Source organism: Rhinoderma darwinii, chromosome 11 (assembly GCF_050947455.1).
Source record: "Rhinoderma darwinii isolate aRhiDar2 chromosome 11, aRhiDar2.hap1, whole genome shotgun sequence".
NCBI classification, from domain to species: domain Eukaryota; kingdom Metazoa; phylum Chordata; class Amphibia; order Anura; family Rhinodermatidae; genus Rhinoderma; species Rhinoderma darwinii.
In genome coordinates, this window is record NC_134697.1 from 55,229,482 (window position 1) to 55,244,028 (window position 14,547).

Genomic DNA, 14,547 nt, shown 5'->3' on the forward strand with positions numbered 1-14,547 from the left:
GTTTTTAAAGACCAGCAGTGAATAGTTGTGCAAATTGTCAACATTATTAAATTGTGTAAAGGCACTGTAAGGGTATGTGCACACACACTAATTACGTCCGTAATTGACGGACGTATTTCGGCCGCAAGTACCGGACCGAACAAAGTGCAGGGAGCCGGGCTCCTAGCATCATAGTTATGTACGATGCTAGGAGTCCCTGCCTCGCTGCAGGACAACTGTCCCGTACTGAAAACATGATTACAGTACGGGACAATTGTCCTGCAGCGAGGCAGGGACTCCTAGCATCGTACATAAGTATGATGCTAGGAGCCCGGCTCCCTGCACTGTGTTCGGTCCGGTACTTGCGGCCGAAATACGTCCGTCAAATACGGACGTAATTAGTGTGTGTGCACATACCCTAAGAAAGATTAAAGAAAGTGAAATGTTATAAACATAATTCGACTGGATCCGCCAATTGTCCCATTGGGCGAAGCAATAATCCAAAAGGTTGAATTCGTACTAAGAACCTCATGTCAATTTCTATATATAGATCACAGTAAGATGTCCGGACTATGGAGCGAATTTATCCACTTTTGTACGCTCTTGGCACTTTTCTAAAGGTAGGTGGAGTTTTGCGGAAGGGGCGGACCACCCTGTCCCCGACACATTTACTATAATTTATACCAGAAACTGGCATAAATTATAGCGGAGATCTGCACTACCTCCTGGCTGTCATCAATTTCACTCAGTGGCGCACAGAAAGCTGAAGATGCAACAGGTGGTGTGCGCCTCTATAATTTTGTTGCTACCTACTCCAGCTTGTTTCCTAATAATATATTTCTCTCAATGTCTATTTTTTCTTCTTCTCTTTTTAAAGAGTATCCAACTGAAATAACATGCATGTTCTGCCGAACCAGATATGCATGTTTATGCATCAATTGACGCTGAAGGCTGTCATCCATACAATGATTTGGCCAATAGCTATCATGTCTGTGGCCAGCTAACACAACCCCTGAAGTATTGCTGATCCTCGGACAGAGGCAAGGGGGAGTACCAGTAACAAATTGCCCATCTTCCAAGCACTGATCTCAATGATTGAAGGATGTTGAACCCTGCCCTATCTCCTCCTTCAGAGGGCACCATGGCAATAGCATGGCCGTCTTCTATGGAAAGTACACCACTCCCTTTATGAGCACAATGGCATAACCTACCTCTATGGAACATATATGACAATGGCATAGATCTATAGTTCATTTTCCTGCTTTGACTATAATGTATAAACTGAATTTGCTGCAGGTTGGTTCATTTGAGATATATGTAAAGCCCATACATAATTTAATGAAGTTGGGCTTTCTACTTTAGATATTCTGCACTTGCTATTGGTGAGATACTTCATGTATGGGCAAGCATATAGGAAAAGGTGCATATTATTTTAGTACTGTCATCATTAGTATATAGGTAAGGGTTCTTTCTATTTTGGTACTACAATTTCATTATTCCCTGGCTTCCTTGTATTCTGCATCTTGAGCATGCATAGATTTCTCACCATTGTTTTCTGCCAGGGCGAGAGTCGACTGAACGGGAAGAGTGTAAAGGAAGCTAGTACATCAGTACAAATAATGATTCTGCATTTCTATTTCTTTAGTAACTGTATTTCTGTAATTGACGTGAAATGAATTCAGTATGGGAGTTCGGAAATACACTTTGGAGTATGCCAGTCATTTTGAGTTGCATTTTACTTATCCTTTTTTTTTTTTTTATGAAGTTCTGATTTAAGATCTCTTTTGGTTTAAATTTTGATCACAGTTATATCCTAATGATGATACAGCGCCATAATATGGTGTTATTCTCCTGTTGAAGCAATGCCTCTGGGGGAGAATAACTCTGTAATATAGCATTCCATGGAGCATGACACAATTTTGTTTCTGTTGAATTCATACAGAATCTGACAGAAAGAGAATCTCTGTTGATTAAATTAGATTTTATTCTTATATGAGATGTCAGAGGCACACAGAAGCGGCTGTCAGCCGAGTGGTCAGACCAGCTCACTGACGGATTCTGCTGACGTCAGCATTCTGCAGCTTCTATGTACAGAGTAGACATAGAAGCGGCAGCACTGAACAGGAGCAAACATTTTTTATTCAAGTATATAACAAAAGTTAATAGTATCCCAAAATACATACATTTAATGAAAATAAAAAAAGGCACCAAGATTTCCATAGCCTTCAAAGACTATGTACACCTTTGAAATAATGTTATTTATATATATATTTATATATATATATATATATATATATATATATATATATATATATATATACAGTATATATCACACAAAAATTGGCGACAGCACACTGCGAACACTAAATATAAATAGATATGCATTACTGGTAAATCTACTTACAATAGAGAGGTTCTTAGCGCACATTTTGATCAAATTGTGTGAGTCCACCTGCCACGACAAGACGACCTCTGAGGTGGGAACCTACGCTGCACATACTGCCAGAACTAGGACTAAGTCTACATATATCTGGGGATGGTAGGAACCAACATTAAACTAATTAAAATCACCCAGGGCAGAATGGGAGGAGTGCAAGAACAAAAAATTGAAGCAGTCACTAACCCCACATATATAAATTTCACCACACTTTTTTGCATTTTAGATTTACACCATTTACTGTGTGGTATAAATAACATAATAACTTTATTCAGCGGGTCATTAAGATTGTGGTCGATACCCAAATTTTTATAGATTTTGTATGTTTTACTACTTTTACACAGTAAAAAACCCAAGTTTTAAGAACCATAATTGTGTTATTTTTACGCCGATGCAGTTGTATGAGGGCTTGTTTTTTGCGGAACGAATTCTAGTACCATTTTGGAGTACATGTGTAGTTTTGATCACTTTTTATCACGTTTTATTGAAGGCAGGATGAACAGAAAACAGCAATTCTGGCATTGTTTATTATTTTATTTTTTACAGCGTTCACCGTGAGGGTTAAATACTCTAATAGCTTTATAGGTGGGGTCGTTACGGATGCGGCGATACCAAATATGTGTAATGTTTTAATTTTTTTTTTTTTCATATTAGAGTATTTTTTAAAGGGAAAAAGTGGGTTCTTCATTTTTTTTTATTTGGGATTTTTATTTATATATTATTAACTTAACTTTATTAAACTTTTTGATAACTTTATTTTTAGTCCCACTAGGGGACTTCACTATGCGATCTTCTGATCGCTTATATAATGCACTGCAATACTTCTGTATTGCAGCGTATTATTGCATGTCAGTGTAAAACTGACAGGCACCTGCTAGGTCATGCCTCAGGCATGGCCTAGCAGGCATCCAATACAGGCAGACATGGGGGCCTTTGCTAGGCCCCCGGCTGCCATAGAAGCCATCGGCAACCTGCGATTGCAATTGCAGGGTGCCAATGAGGTGAGAGAGGGATTCCCCCTTCCTCCAAAACCACTTGGATGTGGCGCTCACTATTGAGCTCCTTAGAGCAGGTGCCCGGCTGTCTTTAGACCACTGACACCCGCTTTAGCCAGCACAAGACACCCGTGCCGGGCTTATGACACAGCGCCATGAAAAGGCGGCGCTCTGGCATAAGTACCCTTAACGGCCACCATGAAAAGGCATATTGGCGGTCGTTAAGGGGTTAAATCCATGCCAGTATTTGTTTACTTGGTTGCAGCAATAACGTGTCCTTACCCGACACATGACCATGGAAGCCAATCAAAGCTCTGTCGTTATGGATGGCCCTTGACTAATACGGTGGTCACATATCGAGTATGACATGTTATTTCTGATGCCAAATAAAGACTGTCAGGGGTGCACAAAACCGTCGTGCCGGAGCAGCGAGGGTTTAGAAAGCGGAGTATGTATCTTCTTTTTATTGTTAGCCGTATGCAGCTAATTTTGAGGGTTTTCCATAAGGTTGGAAAACCCCTTTAAATAAATATATTATTGTCATATCATTAATAAAGTCAGAAAATGCATGGAATATATGCAAAAAATAAGAACTGCTAAGAAAATCTAGAAAACATGTTATTGTCTAGTCCTAGAATTCTCAAACTTCTTCTACTGGGTCCTCTCCAGGCAGAACATGGTGATGTCTGGGCCTCGCCACCTGTGGTTGAAATCTATGCCAAATTAAAAATATTGCTCAGTTTTCCTTTCATTGGATTCCTGGACCCAGAATAACATTAAAATAAGCAGAAAATTACTCAAATATGTTGGTAAACCAGGGACTGATGCAGCCAGAAAAAGGACTGTGCAGAATATAAGCCCTTCTGTCAAAACTACCAAATCAACAACTAGGGGGCGCCTCACTGCTGAATGCTGCTAAATTTGTAGATTATGAATATAAACATTGCATACTTGGCTAACAAATTAATATAGGCGGAAAAGAAAGAAAACAATAATTTGAAAATCATCATCTGCCTAATAGAGTGAGATATAGATTAGCTATATAATATATTTATAAAATATACAAAAAGTTTGTACTCTCACGTATTGAACATACAACTTCTTGTTGTTATCACATAACCATGTGCACTTCAATACCAATAATAATAATAATGTATCATTTATAGATTGTGAGCTCTCTTGTAGGGGGCGCTCTCTTTCTCCCTAAGGAATCTACTTTACTCTTCATTTGTCTGATGCATTGTGAATTGTATACTGCAATAATAATTAGGACTTTCCTATTTCATAAATGTATTAATATTGACATTATATATAGCAAACAATAATTCTCAGTTCATTAAACCTACCTGCATGTTAGATTTGAATTACAAGAAGTTTACTAAAATCATACTTTTTAGATTGACACATTACTTTGCGACTATGTAGATTGTATGTATCTATGTATCTATCCATGTATCTATCTATCTATCTATCTATCTATCTATCTATCTATCTATCTATCTATCTATCTATCTATCTATCTATCTATCTATCTATCTATCTACACACATATATATATATATATATTACATTGAACAGATTTATTTTTTTTCGTTAGCACAGTTGAGGTATTGTGTTTTGCTCACAATTAGGTGTGACTGACAGGCTGAGGTTGTTTACTTGGCTGGTAGAGTAGTAGGACCGGCTGTTCCCTGCTAGATCTGGTTCCTACCGCCCCTCTAGTCAAATCGACAAAAGATTAGATAGAGAACAATGAGCCTAGGATGTGATGCTTTATCATTTCTGCCCTAGTAAAAGACTTTAACAAATGTACCATACTGATAGATTGGCACATCAAAAATATAGAAACTTATTTCCACTATATTTTTTTGTTCTAACATTTATTATAACTTTATATATATTTTTTTATTTCTGCAGAATGTGTCTTTTTTTTGTAAATTCATGTAATATTTCACAGTATATTGCATCATGAAGTCTGATCTACAAATACAATAATCAGTGATCTATGTAATAAAAGGTGTGCTTTAGGTATTAACCTTTGTCCTTTCAAAAGCCTTCTGAAAACATAGAGGAATTTGCTAATTTCAATGCATACAATCTAATCTAGTGAAATACAAACAGAGGAGAATTAACATCATTTCTTAACTTTTAGTTCATATAGTTGGAAATGTAAAAAAAAAAAACCCTGATAATATTTTAATAATTGTAGCAAACAAGTCAAAAGTCATTTTTACTGTTTATGTAATAATATAAAACAAACAAAAATCGAACAATCTTCAGAACATCATTTCTACATTTCATATAGGATTACATTTGGTTATATAAAACTATGGAACATTTCAATATCTACAATATGTCTCCTTGATTATAAACTAAACTATATGATAGCGGTTGGTCATTTTATCGCATTGAGAATACGATTCCTATGCTGAACCTGAGCAGTATTGCAAATATCAACAAGTTTAATCAGATATACAGTGGGGGGAAGGGAAGGGTGTAGGGACTAATGCCAGACAGGCTGGGAAGTAATGAACTCCATTCCAAAATGTATCATGCCTCTAGGGCTAGAGTGGTCAATTGTCCATAGGATTAACCAAACTGCTGACGGATCCTGTCAAGCTGCAGAATATATATATATATATATATATATATATATATATATATATACATATATACATATATATATATATATATATATATATATATATATATATATACTGCTGTGTTTATCAGAAACAGCTCCGCAATGACTGAATTGGAGAAAGAAATCCCTAAGGTCATAAATATTTCATATAGGCTGAGGAACAAACCTAGTTCACTAGGTTTATTATAAATCGTATCACTCCAAATTACATACAAATGTTATAGGTTATGTGGACTACGAGGACTGATATAACCAGTGATGTGACCTATTGTCAAACTCTGCAACCATTTCAACAGTTGAGACAACAAAGTTAATGGGCTCGATCACTTGTGACCACTTGTGTGACTTGCAGGGGGACCTGAGGCATTATTTGGTTGTAGCACGTAAAAATATTTAAATGAGCAAACAGATAAATCAGTAAAACTCTCCATAGACGTGACTATGTTGTTGACTATAATGATTCTATATTTGTTGCGTCTACAGGGACATTATATGAAACTTGAATTGTTTTAAAACCTTTTGGATATTTTTTCAAAATTTGTTGTAATAATTATTTCTGTATTTGCATTTGCCAATTTTTCATTATGTGGCGCATAAAACATACCAATTACAGAATGTATGAAAATAGGTATCAATATTTGAATAATCGAATTAATTCTAGATATTGATTCATTTACTTAATTGGTTTATGTACTTCTAAAATGCAAGTAACTAGATATGTTAGAAAAAATTATGAAATGGCTTTTATTTTCTTTTAGATATGATACTCCTGGATAATGTCTCTACAATGGAAAAAGACTTGATGCATTTGTACCAGCGCACATTACATGATCCTAAGAACAAATAAAGTGAAAACACGTGCTCGGTGGTATCTGCTGTTTGAATTAGGAGAATTATCTCTGGAATTCTGAAGTTTGAGTGAAGGGTGCTCTCTGGCTGCCGAGCTCTGTAAGTATATACCATTTTTTAGTTTTTAGTTGGCGGGCTCAGGAAAGTGTCCAGGGTCTGACTTACCCACCAGTGGACCAGAGAATCCTCTGGCAGACTAAACTCCTGGGGCAGCACAGAGGCTCAGTGGTTATAATTGTTTCCTTGCAGCACTGGGGGTTCCTTGGCTCGAACCCAACGGGAACCAAAAACATACTAAAAGGTTTATTGGCTCCTAGGAAAGATGCAGCATATGTTAGTGATATATGACCAACAGAAAATAAAACATAAAAATAGGGCAAAAATACATCAGAAAAAGGGCCTACGGGTTATACAGAAAGATTTGAGTACACTTGCTTAGCTGTTTCTGTAGTATGAAGAAAAATACATTTGAATGAACCCATTGTAATAAACAAGATATTATGTTTTACGGCTCTAACAGACTACATTAACCCCTTCCCGAATTTGTCGTAAGTATATGTCATGGAAAGCTGGTGCTTCCCGCAATTTGTCGTTTAATTACGACAAATGGATGGCAAGTGCTCAGAAGCTGAGCCCGTGCCATCAGCCGCGGGTGTCAGCTGCATGTTACAGCTGATACCCTGCTGTAATGGCAGGGACCGAAGTTAGCTCCGATCCCCCCCCAGTAACATCTTAAATGCAGCGGTCAAAAGTTTGTAGCCAATCGTCACCCCTGCGACGCGATAGCAGGGGTGCCGATGGCTAAAATGGCAATTGTAGGCCAAACACTCTCCTCCCGGTCTGCCGAGTATGGAAGCCTCCTAGGTAGGTGACAAGAAAATAGAGCAGGCTCAGAAGCTGAGTCTGCGTCATCAGCGGAGGGTGTCGCGATCGCGGGGGTGCCGATGGCTGCTATGGCTTGGTTGGGGGGCTTTTTCTAACAGGCCATAGCCTTTTTCTAACAATGGCCTCCTGGTCTGCTGATTAGGCTCTGCTTGGAGGCAGAGCCTAATTGGCTTGCTGTCAATGAACGACTAACAGTTCTAATGCATTGTACTACACACATGCAACATATTAGAACAGCAATCAAACAGCTGGAGCTTCAAGTCCCCTAGTGGGACTCCAAAAAAATGTTATTTTAAAAAAAAAAAAGAAAAAAAAAGAAAAAATTGTTTTAAAAAAAATAATTATTCTAAGTTTCAAGTAATAAAATAAAACAATCGCCTTTTCCCATATCAAGTCCTTATTATTAAAAAAAATAAATAAGCCATACATAATTGGTATTGCCGCGTCCATAACGGCCTGAACTAGAAAAATATTATGTTATTTACCATCGCGTGGTGAACGCCGTAAAAACCAAATAGATTGAAATTTATGATTCTCAGCAGATGGCGACAGAAAAAAACCCATTCTTTTTACAAAAGTAATTTTATTGTGCAAAGAGATGTAAAACGGAATCTTACTGACACACAGAATAAAGTTAAAATTTTATTTATAGCGCATGGTAAACGCTGTATAAGAAAAAACAAAAAAAACTATGCCAGAATTGCTGTATTTTGGTCACCTTGCCTCCCAAAATATAGAATAAAAAGTGATCAGAAAATCACACGTACCCCAAAATGGTACCAATAATAACTACAGCTCATCCCTCAAAAAAACAGCCCTCATACAATTATGTCTATGAAAAAATAAAATTAGTTAATGCTCCTATAAGTCAGAAAAAAAAATATATGCAGTTGTACAGGCCCGAGGAGAACATTTCTTCTGGCGATTTATCAAGGCCCTAATATTAGGGGACCAGGAAGGGGAGGGCTCAAACATATCTGCTAGAAGCGAGGGTGCCCGTAATTATACAAGGACAACACTTTCTCAAACAAATTCTACCAAACTGCAAAGGTGCGGCGTGTGTATACTTCTGAGCCCTACTCTGTGCCAAAACAGCAGTTTACTTCCACATATATGGCATCGCCATACCTGGGAGAAACCTTTTTAACAAGATCTGTGGGGTGAAAATGCTCACTACACCCCTTAATAAATGCCTTGAGGGGTGTAGTTTGCAAAATGGGGTCACTTCTCAGGGCTTTCTTGTATTATTTCACATTAGAGCCCTGCAAATTTGAACCAATACTTTGTAAATCGCCAAATTCGGCCTCAATTACGCATGGTACTCTTTCACTCCTGAGCCCTGTTGAATGTCCAGGCGAAAGATTAGGGCCACATGTAGGGTGTTTCTAAAACCAGGAAACACAGCATAATAATTAGAGAGCTGTTATCTTATGGTGGTACAAACTGGGCACAACATATTGGACACTGAAGTGGCATATCTATGGAAAAATTGGCAGTTTCACTCTGAAACTTCAAGTGCATGCTAATTTCTGCAAAACACATGCAGGGTTGACATGCACACTACACCCCTAGGTGAATACCTTGAGGGTGTAGTTTCCAAAATGAGGTCACTTCTGAGGGTTTACACTGTTTTGGTCCCACATGGGCTTTGCAAATGCGACATGGTGCCCAGAAACCAATCCAGCAAAATCTGCACTCCAAAAGCCAAATGGTGCCCATTCCCTTCTGAGCCCTACTGTGTGCCTTCCTTTTATTTGTTGAGAAAATGAAAAATTTTGAGCTAAAGCTATATCTTATTGGTAAAAATTTTAATTTTAATTTTCACTGCCCAATTTTAATAAAATCTATGAAACACCGGTGGGGTCAAAATGCTCACTACACCCCTAGATTAACTCCTCAGGGGTGTAGTTTCCTAAATGGAATCACTTTAGGGAGTTTCCACTGTACCCTTAGGAGCTTTGCAAAAGCAACATGGTGCCGACCTTTCCGAGCCCTACCATGTGTCCAAATAGCAGTTTATGACCACACATGGGGTATGTAATGGCAGGAAGGAGGTGAAGGGAACAAGTGAGCCCTAATCTACCCACCGCCCTGTCCCTGCCTACTTGCAACGACCCGCCCTAGGCGACGGGGTACAACTTGGCGGCGGTCCCTACGCTGTCTAAGTGCAAGGGAGTACAAACAGGGAACACGCAAGGGAAGGGGCAGTAGGCCACGGAACGCCGCGAGGAAACAAAGCGGTGAATGAGCCAGTCAGGATCAGGATGTAGTGGAGTATACCAACGAGAGCACGGAGCAGGAAGCAAGCCAGGGGCAAAGCGAAGCAGGATAAGCAGAACTGAAGCTAGGCAGAAGCACGGCAGAAGCAGGCTGGAGCAAGGCAGCAGTGGGGCCAGGAATCCAAGAAGAATAACAAGCACTGAGGAAGAGAACACGGCAGGTATAAATGGACAGGGGGCGGAGCTAACTCCGACTGACCAGGCCGCGATAGGCTCTCCCACTCCTGAGCCTGCCACCCTGGTTGGTGGGAGCCGGTGTCAGTCTAAGAGGTCTGGCCTCAGGTGTCGACTGATTAATCCCGGGAGTATACACAGACGTAGTACCTGGCAGATCCTTTACAGGGTATTTCCCTACTCTGGAGAACTTGCTTTACAAATGTTGGGGGGCTTTTTCTACTTTATTCCTTGTGGAAATTGTTTTTTGTTTTATTTTGTTAGCTAAAACTACATCTTATTGGGGAAAAAAAATAACATTTTTAATTTTCACATCCAAATTCTAATAAAATCTATGAAAGACCTGTGGGGTAAAAATGCTCACTACACCCCTAGATGAATTACTTGTGGTGTGTAGATTCCATAATGAGGTCTATTGTGGGGTGTTTCCTTTGTTTTGGCATGACAAGACCTTTTCAAATCTAACATGGTGCCTAAAATATAATCTAATAAAAAGGAGGCCCCAAAATCCACTAGGTGCTTCATTGATTCTGGGGCCTGTGTTTCAGTCCATTAGCACACTAGGGCCACATGTTGGATATTTCTAAAAATGGCAGAATCTGGGAAATAAATATTGAGTTGTGTTTCTCTGGTAAATCCTTAAAAAAATAATTCATTTGTAAATTTCACCTCCACATTGCTTTAATTCCTGTGAAACGCCTAAAGGGTTAAGAAACGTTCTAAATGCTGTTTTGAATACTTTGAAGGTGCAGTTTTTAAGATGGGGTGATTTATGTGGGTTTCTAATATATAGACCCCTCAAAGCCACTTCAGAACTGTACTGGTCCCTAAAAAAAATGGGCTTTTGAAATTTTCTTGAAAATGTGAGAAATTTCTGCTAAACTTATAAGCCTTGTTAAGTCCTATAAAAATAAAAAGATGTTCAAAAAACAATGCCAACATAAAGTTTACGTATGGGAAATGTTAATTAATTACTATTTTGTGTGGTATAACTATCTGTCTTACAAGCAGATACATTTAAATTTAGAAAAATGCTCATATTTGCAAATTTTCTCTACATTTTGGTGTTTTTCACAAATTTATGGACCAAATTTTACCTCTGACATAAGGTACTATATGTCACTAAAAAACAGTCTCAGAATTAGGGGGGATTCACACGAACGTGTATTGGGTCCGTGCGGGCCACGTGGTTTTCACGCGCCACGCACAGACCAATACAAGTCTATGGGGCAGTACAGACAGTCCGTGCTTTTTGCGCAGCGTTTGTCTGCTGCGCAAAAAGCGCGACATGCTCAATATCTCCGCGTATTTCGCGCATCACGCACCCATTGAAGTCAATGGGTGCGTGAAAACCACGCAGGTCGCACGGAAGCACTTCCGTGCGAACCGACTGTTTCGCGCACCAGCTGTCAAAAGGATGAATGTAAACAGAAAAGCACCACGTGCTTTTCTGTTTCCAAACATCCAAACGGAGTGTCTTTGAGATGAGCGAACCCGGACAACCGAACCGAACTTCACCGGGTTCGGCCGAACTCGTTTTGGCCGAACCCGGCAAAAAAATTTCGGGTACGCGACGTCAGGAGATAGTCACTGTCCAGGGTGCTGAAAGAGTTAAACTGTTTCAGCACCCTGGACAGTGACTTCCGATCCCAATATACATGAACGTGTAAAAAAAAATAGAAGTTCTGACTTACCGATAACTCCCGGCTTCTTCCTCCAGTCTGACCTCCCGGGATGACAATTCAGTCCAAGTGACAGCTCCAGCCAATCACAGGCCAAGCACAGGCTGCAGCGGTCACATGGACTGCCGCGTCATCCAGGGAGGTGGGGCCCGATGTCAAGAGAGGCGCGTCACCAAGGACGCGTCACCAAGGCAACGGCCGGGAGGGAAGTTCTCGGTAAGTACGAACTTTTTCTTTTTTTTTAACAGGTTTCTCGATATTGTGATCGGCATTCACTGTCGAGGGTGCTGAAAGAGTTAACTGCCGATCAGTTAACTCTTTCAGCACCCTGGACAGTGACTGACGTCGACTAGACTCATCTCTATGATGGCGGCTGCGCGAAAATCACGCAGCCGCGCATCATACACGGATGACACACGCAGCTGTCAAGTGGTTTTTGCGCGCGCAAAATGCTGCGTTTTTTTGCGCGCGCAAAAACGCAACGTTCGTCTGAATCAGCCCTTACTCGGATAGGTAAAAGCATTCCAAAGTTATTACCACATAAAGTGACACAGATTTGAAAAGTGAGGCTTTGTCAGAAAGCTGCAAAGCGGCTGCCGCGGGAAGCAGTTAAAGGCTATGTAAACCTTTGAAATAATATTTTTTTTTTAAATGTCTATCGGTATGTTTGGTGCAACTTTCTAATTTTATTGAAACGTCTTTTAACTTTTTGAGGTACAGCTGCTTTGTATTCTCTATACAGAGCGGCTGTGTATAGCGCTGAAACCTGTATGTGTCAGGTCAGCGGGACTGACGAGTTCAGTGTCAGCGAGTCCTGCGGGACTGTGACACACAGGATCGAGCTGTTACTGATCATATGTGAGTTCATAACTTAGATGTTATCGATAACAGGTGGATCCTGCTCGTCTTGCTGACACTGAACCCGTCAGTCCCGCTGACCTGACGGATTCAGGTCTCAGCGCTAGATACACCTGCTCTATATACAGGATACAAAGCAGCTGTATTTCAAAAATTAAAAATATTTTTTGATAAAAACCATTTAGAAAGTTGCACCAAACACACTAATAGACATTTTTGTTTTAAAAAAAATAAAAAATAAAAGTTAAGTTGCAAAAAGCTGATAACCAATAGGATGTTGTCGGTTACGGTATATCATTGCCCTTTGAGCTGTATTTTTTAATAAGTGTCATATTGAGGACATGTTATCAGCACTCATTTATTGGTTTATTTGTGTTACAGGTCCAGGGCCATACAGTTCATTTCTAATATTTATGATCTTTTTCAAATTTAGTATGTGTGTAGAAGCTATTCTGATGGTACACTTAAGTCGTGCAACCTTGATCATAATCTTTGTTTTATACATGCTTTCAGACCCTCATTGACAGACTAAGATAATGAGTGGTAATCACTTGTGCCTTCACCAGTCTAGATGTCCAGATCCCATTCTATCCAGGAAAATAGTTTATGTTTCACCATCATTATATTCTTGAATTGGCTGTACTGTAGACTGGCCATACAGTCTGAGATGTCTTACAACATCTATGGTCAGGGTCTTATTAGAATAAAGGCCGTTTAACACTGGCCGATAATCGGCCGGTGCAGCGAGCGCCGATCAACAACACACCGTTGATCGGCGCTCGTTTGCTCCTGTCACACGGAGCTATGAATGGGGATGAGCAGTCGTTACTCCGATCGCTCGTCCCCATACATTATTATCATGTTGGCAGCGTGTCTATCTGTTTACACAGGAAGATGTGCTGTCGACAGTGATAATATTGAACTTTTTTAAAACGATACGACCAGCAGATGAAGGAGCGTTTGCTCGTTCATCTGCTGATCGCTGCCCTGTTTACACAGGGCAATTATCGGCAACGAGCGTTATATGAACGCTCGTCTGCCCGATAATCGCCCAGTGTAAAACCCCCTTTAGGAGAACACTTTGATCACCAGAGGTACTTGATATTTATTAACAAATTATTGTATTTCAGCATCAGTAAATTTCTTGGAAGTTGAACCCCATGATCAATTAGTGATGGGAAAAAGAGCCCTTTAAGTAATTCAGCAGTTAATGCACAAAAGGGGAAATTATAAGGAATTTGGCATATACCCTAATGTAAGACTGTCACGATCTGTGGGTATGTGGGCCCAATGGGCCGTACCGCCGTAGCTGGATGGCAGCTGGCCAACAGGATACCAAGTCAATGTCTATAGTTCGAATAAGGGTACCTGTGGTAATACAGACAGTAGCGATGGTAGGCATGGATGGGACCTTGGCAGCAGGCAGACACCAGGTGTAGTGTAACACATAAGATGTAGTATACGGCACAACACGACTCCAACTCTCTATGGCACAGGAACAAGGTAGCACGGGATACAGGTAGCAGGTACGGGAACACTGGGAACTGGAAAACACTAAGGGAGCATTTGCAAAAACTAACACGGGTAAACACAACAACGCTCAGGCAATGAAGGAAGAGGCAGGGGCCCTTCTTATAGTGCAGGGCAATTATGGGCTAATTAGGCATATAATTCAGGTTCACACGCTGGCCCTTTAAGGCCGTGCACGAGCGCGCGCGCACCCTACTGGACACAGCAGAGTGAAGCGGAAGTGATCCATTGCTTT

The 14,547-nt window shown here is 40.0% G+C and overlaps 1 protein-coding gene across 2 annotated transcripts in view; it reads left to right on the forward strand.

The window, feature by feature from the left end:
- The first annotated feature begins 584 nt into the window (after positions 1-584).
- ASCC1 (activating signal cointegrator 1 complex subunit 1) overlaps positions 585-14,547 on the forward strand; it is a 219,357-nt gene continuing 205,394 nt past the window's right edge. For both annotated transcript variants that reach the window (XM_075841554.1, XM_075841555.1), the window contains exons 1-2: positions 585-599; positions 6,814-7,003. The gene's annotated coding sequence lies outside the window, so the exon portion shown is untranslated. The remainder of the gene's footprint in view (positions 600-6,813; positions 7,004-14,547) is intronic.